The 11,176-nt window shown below is 43.8% G+C and overlaps 1 protein-coding gene across 2 annotated transcripts in view; it reads right to left on the bottom strand.

Annotated features, from left to right (window-relative positions):
* The window catches only part of Nrxn1 (neurexin 1), a 1,036,478-nt gene that overhangs the window by 156,091 nt on the left and 869,211 nt on the right, over window positions 1-11,176 (bottom strand). The window lies entirely within an intron of this gene.

The raw sequence follows: 11,176 nt of genomic DNA, 5'->3' as shown, positions 1-11,176 counted from the left end.
GTCCCTACACCTTCTTGCAGGTGCTTTAATCCACTGAACTATTTAGCCGGCCCCAGATTTTCTTATGAATTGATGAAAGAGTACTTAATTTTGACAGGAAATAGTAATACCACCACGACCCATCAGCAGAATAAACCTTTACCTGGAAAGGCCATTCAGGGAAGAATTACTGAATTTAAGGGATTCTTCCAACCAGGCTCCGGGGTGAGGAATGAAAAAGAAAACTGATCATTCCTCCTTGGAATAAAGCAAACCTTATTTTAGTAAAGCTTTAGTTTTATTTCCCTGCTTATAGAGACTGAATATTTGTATTTATCCCAAATTCATATGTTGAAGTCTAATTTTCAATGCGATAGCATTTAGAGATAATCACTTTTGAAAACAGAGTCCTCATGAATGTGGTCATTGCCCTTAAAAGAGCTCCTTTCTCCTCCGATCAGTGAAGATGCAAAAAAGACACCACTGCGGTGGTGGCCCTGCAAGCAGCGTGCATCAGATGCTGCGCGCACTGCGGCCTTGGTCCTCCCCCGGGCGAGGAATCTACCTGGACACCTGCTGTAGGGTATTTTTGCTATAGTATCCCAAGTTGTTTTAGATATCATCTAATTAAGAATACTTGGTCATTCTTTAGTATATTAATTTTATAGGAGTCAGTAGAATTCAACACAGCAGAAGTAATTTCAAAAAATCAAGATGCGCAGCAAAGACCAACAAAACTTGAATCCTTGGCCCGGGGTTAAATTTCATGTTGGGACTCAGAGAACACAGAGAAACAAAGTTTTTATTGCAATTTTACACCTATTGGTCTGCAGTGATAAACTGTATAAACATAGCTGATATAGAAATTTTCTACACGCATCCTAAAATCCTCACCTCTGTCGTGTAATTTCTCTTTGGAAATAAAAAATGTCTCTTTTTGATATGACATAGTACTATCCTTGGAAAAATAGAAAGGAAACCAATGCTGTGAAGCAAACATTGTGTAGAAAAAAAAAATGAAAGTGAAGTAAAAAACAACATACTTGCTACATTTGAAGGCTTCTTATTTATTGAAATTTTAACTTTGGGAAAGGACTCAAAAGAGTTCTGAGAGCTATATATACTTCAAGAGAAGATTGGGAATCTGTTTTTAGACCTTTTGATTTTAAATGACAACATGACATTTGAATATGCCTAGGTCCATAAGGCAGCATAAAATTGTAACATAGTGTTATAAAATTACTCCAGTTTAAAAAGCAACAGTATCACATAGTGTTTAACTAAATGGTATACATGTGGTTGTTATATAGACTACAAGTACAGAAATACCTAACTTAGCTGGCAAGTAGATTTTTATACTATGATTTTTTTTGTAAGATTAGGTCTCCCTTTGTAGTTCAGGCTGGCCTTGAACTCACTATGTACAACAGGCTGGCCTTGAATTTGCAGTGATCCTCCTGCCGCAACCTCCCAAGTTCTGGGATTACAGGTTTTCGCCACCATGCCTGGCTTAAGCAAGTGAATTCTGAACATCACTGACATTTTTAGGGGTATAAACTTTTGAAAGGCTAAAGCTATTCTAATTAAAATATTGTCAAATATGTCATTCCTTTCATTACTAATATGTGATACAACAAACATGCACACTTCTATTTCCAGTTTGATTTTGAACACTCATCTGTGACTCTTGAACTTTTATCGCTATACTTTCGCAATTCCTTTGCATAAAACAAACCACTGAATAGATTACTTCAAAATATCTTTCATTCTTTGTATCATACTCTTCAACAGCTCTGTGAAATCCCTATGCAGACACACACACACACACACACACACACACACACACACACACACTCCAGACGGGCACCTGGCTAACTCACTTTACCTCTAAACCTTAGCTTATGTTTCTCAAGGAAGCGTTCCCCTGTATCCTACCTGTCTGCTGAATTATTCAAGATCCTTCCATTAGGTATGCTTGCAATGGTTTGTAGGGAATCTATATTCATAAAGAAGTAAGTTCACATAATTAATTCCACACTATAGTTTCCTTAAGGGCAGATTGACATTGATCCTGCTCACTCTTAAATGCCTTGTCAGAAACTCAAAACTGGGCATATGATACCCAGCTGATGAATCATTTCTAAGTGAAAGCAAACCCTATGGAAGTCTTTACAGCAGGATAACACAGGGGTGTTTGTTAAAGACCAATAAAGCAGTGTTGGGAGTGTATCTCAGTGGCTGAGTGTTCGCCTAGCGTGCACTAGGCCCTGGGTTCAACCCCCGTGCCACCAAAAGAGAATGGGAAGAAAACCTCCATGAAGCAGCAAAGTCCTTGGTGTCATACACACATGGACTTGGTTGTCTTCTTCAATTATGACTTTGATATTGGAATCAACAACAGGGCATGCAAGTCTCTTAAAGTGTTTTATACTTAAGTAGTAAATACAGGCCAAGGGTATATAGGTTCAGGTGCACTTTATCTATATCTATGTCTGTATCTATATCATCTATATCTATATCTATATCTGCCAAAAGTTAATCCCACTTAGAGCATACACAGCTGATGGTTACTGATTTGGTCAGGGGAATTACCGCAAGTGCTTGAGTTGTCCAATTAACTACATGTGAGAGAGACAGTCTTGCACACAGTGAACCTTCAGACATGCATGAGACGGATGAGAACATGCTTTTCTCGTCCAGTCTTAGCAGTCATACCTTTACAATGACCTGACGTGCCGCATCTCCAAGGAGCGTTTCCTTCCAATGCCAACCAATAAGTAGGTCAACGGTCTAGAAGGAATGCTGCCATTCTTTAATAAGGCAAAAGTGAAGAAAGCGAGGACTTCCAAACTGAGATGGTGGAAATCATGGACTGTGTAATATTTATAATTTGAGCACAGGGGACTTCTGGGACACGGCCACTTCATGGCTGACGAAGGGTGAGTTTCATGTGTGCTGGAAAACTCAGCTTTTCAGTAGGAAGTAGCAAGCAGAAAAGTGAATTATAAAACACTGAGGATAATCAGACACAGAAAAATAAGCAGCTTTTCTGTTTAGTTCTGTGTGCTACTTCCTTATACAGTTCAGCTCACTTAACCCTGCTCTGCGTCCGAGACCGTAGGGTACATTTTCCTTTAAAGATGCACAAAGGGAGTGTCAAGAAGACATTCATGACGGAGGAACCCTCTGAGGGCAGCTGTGTCTGAGGCCAAACCAGGCCATGGGACAGTTACCACGCACGGCTGCCTCACTGCAGCCCCACCCCAAGCGTCTAACATCGGCTCTCAGGGCAGGCTCCTACACAGGCAAAGGTCTGGATCTTGTCTGGAAAGCGTACAGAATCTGGGGTGGGATGGCCTTGAGGCATAAGCGTCAGGAACCTTCCCCAAAGCTCTGAAGATTCCTGAGGAGGCTACTGCTACCATTGCCGTTTTATAGATTAAGATGGCACAACGACCGAGGAACTATTCGAGTTGAGAACCCAGCCAGGAGCAGAATTTTATTTTGCACTTCTTAGAACAAAACTCTGGTTTGTACAGCCACTTGAGACATGGAGTGCTCTGGCATTCCTACAGTAATATATTAAGTTCATTGGCTTTTCTTTTGTATGACCCTCTCCATAGAAGCTGGAAAGAAGAGAACGGGTCTCCAGAGTGAGTCAGGAGACCCCTGCACTTCGTGGTCTTGGGATTGGAGGCCGCTCGCTGAGGCTGGCTTTCCTGGGGCTGCACACGTCCCCCTTTCTCCCCTTGGGCATCTCCTGCCCTTTTCCCCTTCCCCATCTCCAGGAAGCCGGGGACCCCGTGCACGTGCTGGCCCGCGGAGAGCGTCCACATCCGCCTTCCCGCGGCGCAAGCCGTGCTCCCCCGAGACTTGGTCTCCTGCCTTCTCTGCTCCTAAAGTAAGCCTCTGCTGCTTTGCTGAGTTTTAGCTAGAGGTGAAGAGTGTGATCTCGCTCAGCGAGGCTCAGACCTGAACGCCACGCGCTCTGAAAGGACTTCCCGGGTGACGTGGGCACTGCCCCTGGGCCCTGCTGGCTAAGGGTGTGCGCCGCGGAAGCCGACGGGGAGAGCAGAACCAGGACCGACGCAAGTCCGAGCTCAGGACGGTGGACAGCTTGACACAGACGTAGAGTCAATCACCGCAGGTATTGTGTTGCCGCAGAATTTAGCGCAGACAGTTGATCGGGGCAGGAGAGAAGTGATTCGACACAGAGCATGCTACCAGAGCACCTGCAAACTGGGCTTAACTGAGAAATAATTGAATAAAAATGTGTTGTCATGTGGATATTAATTTCAAAGTGTTGGTAACTGATGATTCTCCTTAGCTGTAGAATATATTCAGCCCATGTCTGTTAATCTTAAGTAAATATGCTTTCCAATGATAATCTCAAAATAATGACAAATATGAAAAATGACTAACATGCCATGAGCACGAGGACTCTGCACATGACGTTAAGATCACTAAGTGACATACAATCCAGGTTGGAAAGAACTTGAAGGCAATATTGAAAAATTAAGAAACAAAAACAAACTGTTAGAACCGAGGAAGTGCGGGTGAGCTTTCCACTAACTTCAGGGTTGCATCACTCGTACTGTACTTGCCCATATTTCAGTGCTGTTCCCTCCCACTGCTCCCTTCAAATGCACACATGCATGTTCTCCATAAATTAAATGCAGCATCTTAATGCAGCGGCCAACCCAAGGCCCTGGAGTGAGCTCCCTGAACTCACGCAGCCGCAGAGCAGAGCTCCAGTGGTGACCACGGCGTGAGCACTGGTGACACCAGCTCCTTCCAGGAAGTGGCAGCCTCTGTGCCCACTTCAACAGCATCTTCCCAGGAGGTGCTGGACACAGAAGCACACGGGCTGGCGACTGCAGAGCTCAGTGGTGCTCTGGCGAGGGAAGGATGGGTTTCGCACATGTCAAATTGCTTGAGAAACTTCTCCTGTCCTCCCCGCCCCCTTTTTATTGTATTTGGTTGTTACAGGGTCTCACTATGCAGCTCAGACTCATAGTGATCCTCCTGTTTTCAGCAGTGCTGGGATTACAGGCATGCCCCACTGCACCTGGACTCTGTCACCAGCTCAGCCCGCCCTTGGGGCGGGGCTGGCACGGCATGTGGTGCCGGGAATTGAACTGTGGTCCCTGCACCTGCCTAATCTTGCCCTTTAGTCCACTGAGCTATCTTTCCAGCCCTGTTCCTCTTTCATCAGGATCTATATCCCAGCGTCTGATGTTCCTTCATACACAGCTTTATCGAAGCATTGTTCCTAGTAGCTACTAACATTAAAAAATGTTAACTTGGATATTGTTCCATGAGATTAATTCCAAAGAAAGGTAGCCTTCTGCACGTAGGCTCTGCCTGCCTATTTGTGAAATGAACAGTGATTTCTCCTTTTTTCCCTGAGCTTTTATGCGTTGTTGGTTTCTCAGTGCAAAGAGACAGGGATATCATATCAAAAAGCAGCAGCGAGAAATGAAAAGCAACAGGGAGAAGCAGATAAGCAAACACAAAACCTACTCGGATAAATTAAAGGCCGTACTCTGTTATCACGCATACTAAGGAGCTCCTTTGTCCTAAGGTGTGTAGCATTTAAGACGAGAACTGTTTAACAACTACAGAGACAGCCAGTGCAACTGATAGACATCGCTGACTGTGAACATTTTTTAAATGAGATGCCCTACATCACCTTACAAATGGCTTTTTGCCATTCACCCGGATAGAATGATCTTCAGCACTTTCTAAGCCATAATCTCGTAACATTTGAGCTTATCCACCCCAATAAAACTCCAGACATGCACTCTTCAGGTGCTTTCCCCACTTCCTAATTCTGTCCCACACAGAAAATCATGTGGGACAATCAGAATGCCTCCCACTCACCACCAGCCTGGAGTTCTAATCCACTCTTAATACTTAAGGGCTCCAGCAGCGGAAACAGGTGAACACCTCACCACCAGTCTGGCGTGGCTATCCGTGGTAAACTGAGAAAAGCCGTTACTTGCCAGTGAAGAAAAATGAATCCGATAAGTACAGCATTCCAGTCACACTTTCAGGGGACTGCAATCTCTTTCTTTCCTTTGTAATTAGGATGTAGAAAACACCTTTTCAATTAGAAAGATGGCGTCTGTCCATTGTTCAGAAAGTATTGGAGATTAAACACAAGGGCAAAGGATAGGCTTGCTGTAACTGTTAGATCTCTGCTGTCCCTCTTTGATTTTATACAGTATAAAACTTCTGGAATAAAATAAGTACTATTTGTAAACAAATTGATCCCTGTTGGTTTACATCTCATTTCCTAATGTGACTTTCCCTCAGTGAGGAGTCTTCTCAGCTAGCCATTAATCTTTTCTAAAGAAAGTACACATGCGGTCAGAATCACCATAGAAAGAGAATCCTGTGTAGACGAGGTGCTGGGCTCCAAATCCCGCTTCTCTGTGTACTAGCTATGTGATGCCGGGTCAGGAACATGGTGTCCACAGCTTTGGTTTTCCCATGTTCAAAATAGGGGTAAGAATAACTGACGTCACATATGCAAACCTCCTGGCAATGCGCGTGGCCCAAAGTAAGCCCTCGGGAGATGTTAACCATTATCTTGGGGCTGCATCAGGGTCAACCCTCTGGTCCAGCTTCTGACGTACAACGTACCAAGGGACGTATGGCTCACAGGAATCCTTTTCACTCAGTATTAACAGGAAGGTAGTCACAGTCGGTGTGAAGAGGAACAGAAACCCATCTACAGTCCTTCCTGAGGGTGAATACAGCCCAGGGAACAGCCTTACTGTAAGCAATGTCCTGCCGTATCAGGATCATTACCTTCCGCTCAGGCGTGGCAGCCTCCCTCTCAGAGATGGACGTACTACTGGACTCCGAAAGGAGCCTATGGGGACAACAGAAAGGAGGTCATGGACTGATGGAAGTCACAGAGGAGGAAGAGGCCAGGGGTTGCTGCTTCGGGGAAAAAGCGAATTTAGGACACTTCCATCTGCTTCCTGTCAATTGCAAAGTGGCAAAAGCTGTTCCTAAGACGAGAGTATCTGCTTCATAGAGACGCATGGCAGGCTGAATGTGTTCCTGCTCCTCCCCAAAACACCATGACGAGGACAGCACACGGCCCAAGCTTGGAACCTCCTGACCTGCCAAGTGAGGTTGGCAGGCTGAGGCCCCCCAGCGTAGCTCCAGGCTAAGCCTGTGGTCTCTCTCAGGCTGTGGGCGGTGCGCTCCTATGACAGGCCTGCAGTACTCTTGTGAAGACACGTTGTCTATGGAAATTCATTTTAGAGCCATTAAAAACAAAACAAAACAAAAAAAAACCCAACATATCATAAATGTGTTTAACCTGGCAAATACCTACAAAAGCTGAAATCTTCGACCTGGCATATTGTCTGTCTTTCTCTCTCTTCCCCCCTTGCTCTCCCCTCCCCCTCCTTTCTTTTCTTTTAAGAAACTATCTTATGGTGCTTTGACAACTTTATGAAGGCATTCTATTGTCACCTTAGAGGCTTTTAGAATTAACGATCACGTTTCTCCTGATCTGCCTGGCGTTGCCAGCTTGTCTCCTCTCTTCTTTCTACCTGCCTGTACGCAGGTCTCCCAGCAGCCAGACATCTTTCCAGATTCTTCCTCCCACCCTCTGAAGGACAGCATGGGTCTGGCAGCCAGTTCCAGAGGACAAAGGCATTTGTGAGTTAGAACGCAGGACAAGTAGTCAGGGGGCCAGCGAGGGGCCTGATGCTGCTAGAAAAAGAGGTTTATCTCCTTTCCATTTAAATTTTTAACACTGCAAAGACTACAGAGGAGAGCTGAAGCATGAATGTAAGGACTGTAAATCAATGGCTAGTCTTTGTAAACTTCTTTGATCCCAAATTATCAAAACAAACCTCCTCATGGATCTTGCCAACACCTGTGGTCATGGGACCTGTCCTTGGGGGGTATTTCCTATTCAGAGTTCCTTTCCAATCGAGTCAGCCAGGGGTGGACATGGAGCTGGGGGTCCACTGCACCTCCCAGGCTGGGTGGGGATCACGGCAGGAGAGAGGACTGCTCCATCACACCTCTCAGGAGAAAGCAGAGTGTTTCTGCTTTTGTCAGGATTCCCGGAAAGTGTATCTCTGAGTGCAAGGGACCCAAAGTGAAAACACAAGGGCCAGAGGAGCAAAGCCACAAATATGCCCTGACGAGGTGACCTGAAACTAGGTCAGTAGGGGCAGTTAGGGCCCATCTGCTCACACATTCTCCCATGTGCTTCTTTCAGCCCAGCTCATCTATGGTTTGATTATGGCTCGATTGTATCAAATCCAACAGGACGAACTAATGAGACCAGAACAACTGTAGCCTAATGAATACTTCATCAACGCATTTCCCTGACATTTCTAAAATCTGGTTTGACTTCAGTTAAAATAAGCAGTTTGAACTTCTTTCTCACGAGAACCTATCAAATACATACAATCTATTATAGACTGGGTTGTGTCTCCCTCAACATGCATGTGGTGAAGATTTAAGCACCAAGGACCTCAGCGGGTGACTGCATTTGGTGGGTGCTGGAAGGAGGTGATGAAGGGCAAATGAATCCACTCCAGTGGGCTCTCATCAAATGCTTCTGTTTGTTCTTCTAAGAAGAGGAAGTTTGGACAACAAGGGAACACTAAGTGTGTGTACACACCAAGGTAAAGCATTTGAAAATACAGGCCATGTTGGAATCAAGGAAACAGACCCAGAAAACTGGGCCTAACACCCAGGGTGGGACCGGTCACCTCCAGAGAGTGAGCGACAAAACAAATTTCAGAATTTGTTTAGACCACCGAGCTGCGGCGTTTCATCACGGGAACACTAGCAAAGTGCTACCGATGATGTCCACCTACTTGAAGGTGGCATATTTGCTCGCTCACAAATCTTTGGTATTAAAGTATTACAGCATTTTGCTACTAGGTGCTAAAATTATCTAGAAATGAGTTCTCTTGGATTTGCATTTTGATAAAATATGATGGTAATGTCAATAACATATCCACTTAAATTATTAGTCTTAGATTTATTTGTTTATTTATTTATTTAATGTATTTGGTACAGGGTCTCACTGTGCAGCTTAGACTTGTGGCGATTCTCCTGGTTTCAGCCTCCCCACTGCCGGGATTATAGGTGTGCATCACTATGCCTGGACTCTGGTCAGCTGAGCCTGCCCTGGGGGCAGGGCTGGTGAGGCATGCGGTGCTGGGGATGGAACCACAGGCCCTGCGCTTGCCTAAGCTTGCCTATTCCAGTGCTGTAGCCCACTGAACTATCTTGCTGGCCCAGTTTTATTTTTTAAAATGCATTTTCCTTGCTGATTTTGCTGCTAATCATGATCATATGAATCACAATTCTAGTCATTGGCAAGGTTACAAAGTCTACTCTGTAAATCTGCATTACTTAGAAATTATAAGATAATTAAAATGACTTCAGAATTTAATACATAGTAGGATTATATGTACTTCCATTATATAGACAGAAAAATTTTAACAAAAAAATCTACCTAAACTTTCTTATCAATAAATGAAACTTCTTCAGCAACAAGAGTTGTATGACCAGAATTTTATTTACTTTGTGGTTGCCTGTGTTTTCATCAGTACACAAGACTAAAACAGTACTATTAAATTTTTGTACTAGTGTTAGTTTTCTTATTCATGTAGTAAGCTTCAGTGCAAAATAAAAAAAATAACCTTTTTTGCATAAAACACATTTCTGAATGCACTCATGATTAATATGGAGAGATTCTCTTAAAAAGAAACACTTTTTTTTTTTATTTTCCTAACTAATGTGGAATCTGAAAAAGTTTATTGTGTTCATCTTGAAAACTATAAAAACAAATTTGAGGTACTGAAAAATAGCCTATATTTATTCATCCTGATTTCTATTTTTAAGACCTGCATGAGGAATTTTTAAACATAAATAAACAAGATCCCAAGTGATCACAATTAGCTGTGGGAGAGCTTGGGAAAGAAGCAAAAACAGGAGACAGAGCACGTCTACATTTGAATACTAATGCTCTACTGAAAACTAGATCACTACCGAAGTCTGTTGAAGGTTCCCTTTGGTTCTTACCACTAAGGAAGGATACAAATTCCATGCCCAACTTGGTCAAGTAATTCCATGGGGAAGGTACCCAAGGGACAGCCTCTAGGGAAGATGCCAGGGGCATGGACCTAATAAGTGGATGACACCTCAGTTGGTGCAGAAACAAAAATGTGCCGAGCCTCATGTCTATGGAATCACCTCAAGTTCCCTTACGTTTTCTGTGATACTAGACAGACCTTGTATCTACCAAGACTTCAAAATACATCTTGGCTTCTTTTTTTTAGGGAAAGTGCTTGGGAAAAGAGAACAGACAGGGTCCTTCTGCTTATTTCTGATTTTCCTGGAGTCTGTGAGTAGGAGAACTGGGCCCTGACTCTCAACACTAATGTCTCCTCAGCGCCACTTCCTCGGTCATGGGCCAAGGTATGCTTGGGCTCTGGCTCACCCTCTAATGTAGCTGCAGACTTTCCCTCAGGCTCCCCTAGTGTAGGCCCTGTATTTTAGCTAGAAAATCGATTGAAATAATGGGCTTACTCCGGTGACTACAGAGGACACGGGAGCAGGAACTTCATCTCTTTTGTTCATCGCTGTGCTCCTGTCACAGGTCCAGTCAATGGCAAGTTATACATGGATATTTGTGTATTATTTACAGAGTGCACTGAGAGACTGCACCTCCTCAGCCTTCCTCTCTTCCACTGTCCCCTATACTAACACAACTTCCAGGTTCAGTGCCCACTCTGGAGTCCTTCCCAGGCCTACCTCTTCCTGTCAGTTTCCTCCCAATGTGGACTTGCTTATTCTGTCTTCCATCTCTCCCTCAATTCTGCTTCTTGCTAATGAAAATAGTAACTACAGTGGGGATCACATCTCTTCTCGATACAGTAGGAAAAGGAAAGTAACTCAACAGCGATATTTAGATATGGAGTCAATTAAACGCAACACAATAACTCTTTGCTAACTATTCATACATATATGCCAAGATTCTAGTTTGGGTAGGAAATGTGGGAATCCTTGATGCTAATTTACCCTGAAGGAGCCCTTGGGCATTCTGATAAGAATAGACCACAGGTAAATTCTTTGAAATAAATGATGTTTCAATCAACGAATACAGACAACCATGATGGAAAAGATATGTATCAGAGTATCT

The sequence above is a fragment of the Octodon degus genome, unplaced genomic scaffold (genome assembly GCF_000260255.1).
Source record: "Octodon degus isolate 3935 unplaced genomic scaffold, OctDeg1.0 scaffold00174, whole genome shotgun sequence".
In the NCBI taxonomy this organism is placed as follows: domain Eukaryota; kingdom Metazoa; phylum Chordata; class Mammalia; order Rodentia; family Octodontidae; genus Octodon; species Octodon degus.
This window is presented reverse-complemented; position numbering and strand designations above follow the sequence as displayed.